This window comes from Caloenas nicobarica, chromosome 1 (genome assembly GCF_036013445.1).
Source record: "Caloenas nicobarica isolate bCalNic1 chromosome 1, bCalNic1.hap1, whole genome shotgun sequence".
Classification (NCBI taxonomy): domain Eukaryota; kingdom Metazoa; phylum Chordata; class Aves; order Columbiformes; family Columbidae; genus Caloenas; species Caloenas nicobarica.
In genome coordinates, this window is record NC_088245.1 from 102,834,968 (window position 1) to 102,838,203 (window position 3,236).

The window sequence follows — 3,236 nt, forward strand, 5'->3', positions numbered from 1 at the left end:
TATAATTCACGGAAATAGACTATCAACCACAATCATGGCACACACAGCAATCACACAGGAGTACTTTTATTTGAAAAAATATCTTTTCTCTTTTTTGCACCCATGCACAACTATACAACAGATATCATGTTGCTCACTCAAGTAATTTTCATCTTAGAAGTCAGGTTAATACTCAGATATTTTAAACTAGCATTTTGCTAGAGGAAGAGTCAACCAATATCACTTCATTCCAGCTTCCTCCTTCACCCAGTGCGAGGGAGGTCCAGGAGGAGTGTCCCGGCTCAACAGCAGATCAAGAATTTCCCATATTCATCCCTTCGTGTCCTAGTATGTACGTCCTCTGTAGGGACCAACCTGAGAATGTGAGGTGAGTTCAAAGGTGAGTTCAGAGGGCTGTCAATACCTCCTTCCTCAATTAATCTGTTCTGGTAGTGTTCAAAAACACATAGCTAGTTCCATTAATTTACTAGGATTTACTTTTATGCTCTAAGTTTAAGATATGGCTAGAAGTCTCATGCACACACATATTGAATTATATTATTTGAGTGGTAAAAGCTGATAGATGCTGCAGCCTCAGAGCCAGGCCTAAGCATGCTAGGTGTTAATCAAATAAAAATAGATGAAGTAGTCTTTGTTCAAAGGGACTATGTTAACCCAAAGTTGTTTTGTTACACTTCTGATTTCTAGTACTCTCAGCTCTTCATAGTATTTCTCATCAGTAATCTTGTGCTTTAACACATCAAGGTCATTACATGTACATATCAAACAAAATGCAGAACATCAACTTTATTTAAGATGAACACTAAGGATCTGGTCTTCTACAGTGCAAAACATGCTCTGGACTATTCTGAAAGCCTCCAAGGTACATTGTTTCCAGGGTCAACTGAGGACTTTCAGCATCTCTGAGGAAGTTCTTAAACCCTGACAGGTGGAGTTCAATAAATAGCTAGAAGTTTATTAATAAAATAAGTCTTGGCACAACATGAGCAAAAAAAGAGCCAAATACCTAAGGTAAATGGTTATATTACCATCAAAGAGAGTAATGTTAATTTATACCATTTCCTGAATTTATGCATTTTCCATTGGACTTTAAAAGCAGCCCATGGTTTATGCATACTTATATCCACACTTTTCAGAAGACTGCATCGAGTATCTTTTCCTCTTTCCATTACACATCTGAGTAAACTGCAGCCAAACCAGGAAATGCCTACAGCCACTGAAAGGATGTCTGCAAATCAAAAGTGGCCTAGAAAATTCTGCCAAATAATAGTCTCCCAGCCTTCTTGTAATTATTGCTTTTAACTGTGACACATCCCACTTATCTTCCCTGTATTTTTTTGTCTGCTGACTTTTGGAGAGAGCTATTATGTTCTGCACTTTGTCTTATTTTTTTTGTCATTCATATCCTGGCTACAAACCTGACTCCTGTCTCTTCATGAACCTTAAACCATCCTGATTTGAAAGCTGAACATGCTCAACCTTCTGCTCGTTTCATTTTGCTGGCCTCTTTCTCTTCCCTTCCTCTACTCCTAAGCTCCAAAATTCACACTGGAAAACCTGAGGTTTATATTATTTTTTTCATAAAAAATAAATCTTCATTTTGGTCATCCCTTGACCCTTTTTGATACATTTAATCTGATGATTTTAAGCCAAACCAAAGGAACTTAAGTAAATACTTTAAAAGACTTTATAATGGTCATGTTAGAGGCTTCCAGCCTTTTTCCTCAAACTTGCCCTACAGTTTTTAGCCTGAAGTTTAATTTCCATTTCTGATTTAAACAGGCAATGTACACAAAATACATGCCAAGAAAACATATAGATGTATCTACCCCAAACAGTCAGATAAAGATATCAAAGGCAGTTTGACTGTTGGAAGTCACAGCAGACGGCATTGATCCCTCTGGTCCCCTGTCGTGGCACGCAGACACGCACCTCTTAGCTGTTTTCAGGTGTATTACTGTGATTTCCAAGAGTTTTCAAGCAGATTTGGGAAATGGAGAAATAGACTTTTAATGGCCACTCGTAATACGTTTTCCATATCATGTTAAGTGAATGGAGTTATGCTGCCATTAAAATAGTTAGAAGGTCTGCCAACTTTATAGAAACAACCCAGCTGAAGTACCTGAGCGCTGCCTTCTTGGCCCAGTACAGCTATAAATATTTAATATTCACAGTGTAAGAAAGATCTTAATAAAAATATTTGGCTTGAAGTCTCGAATGTCAAGAGCTTTTCCCAAAGTTCTTCCCTCCCTAAATGCAGTCAAACCTCCGAGAGTAATTGGGAAACAATGTAGTGGAACAGATAGGGTTATCTTATTGCTTTAAAGCAATATTGGAGCAGGGAAATTGGAGATTTATGCTAGCCTTTACTTCTGACTTGGAGCCCAAATTAGGTGACCTAAGCAATGAGAACACCTATCAAAGGTGACTGTCAAGCGAGCTTTTAAAGTACACACCTGACCTGTTAAATAAAAGAATCTTTCATGTTGTGGTTGATATGGCTCGGCAATGTAGCTAAGAAGGAAATACTGACAACTTTAAAATTGTGCTTCTCTCTTGCTCTTTTAATGTATTTTTATACTGACCGCTCATGTAGTAGAAGTGGCAACGGGTATGGACCACAAAGTCAGTAGAGTCTGCTCCAAGGGCTAATGAGGCTGGTGGAGAATCCAGGCTTTGGGCTGACGTTCTAGAAATGCAGCACGATTACATGTATAATGTAAAGTGAGGGCTTGGGTGGGTAGGGGAAATATGACCTGTGATTAATCTGACCTTCGTTTACTTTGTTGAATCAAGCTCCTCATTCAGCGTGGGCTACAATCAGTCCTGCCGTCTGTGGTTCTTTGTTAAACCAGCACTGTTGGTGTTTAGTCAGCTGTGAAAAGGGACCTAGAGAATAGTTTCTTCAGTGCAAGGTGTTAATGTCAGTCTCCCACACACATCCACTTAGAAACAGAACCAAATTTCCTTTTAGAGGTTCTTCAACTGAAAGGTGAACGATCTGAATCACCATTCCACCCAGAGTAGGTGTAATTTCTTTTTACTTACATGACAGCAATCAAACTCAGATAGCACTAATATATCATTTATCTTCTTTTTTATTCAAGTTCCAAAGTTTTGTGGAAGCTTTGCTTTAAGATTGAAGCAAGAGGCTGATCTATGAAACATTTTATTAGTTCACTTACAACTGATACGGCTAGCAAACCCCAATGTAGATGCAGTTGTTCAAGAAAAAT

The 3,236-nt window shown here is 38.4% G+C and overlaps 1 long non-coding RNA gene across 1 annotated transcript; it reads right to left on the reverse strand.

The window, feature by feature from the left end:
* Nucleotides 1-275: 275 nt before the first annotated feature.
* Nucleotides 276-2,883, reverse strand: LOC135990772 (uncharacterized). Its single transcript, XR_010606463.1, has 3 exons — nucleotides 2,773-2,883; nucleotides 2,586-2,689; nucleotides 276-354 (listed from the first exon to the last, which is right to left on the reverse strand). It is a non-coding gene; the product is annotated as an uncharacterized LOC135990772 (long non-coding RNA).
* Between the last annotated feature and the right edge of the window lie 353 nt (nucleotides 2,884-3,236).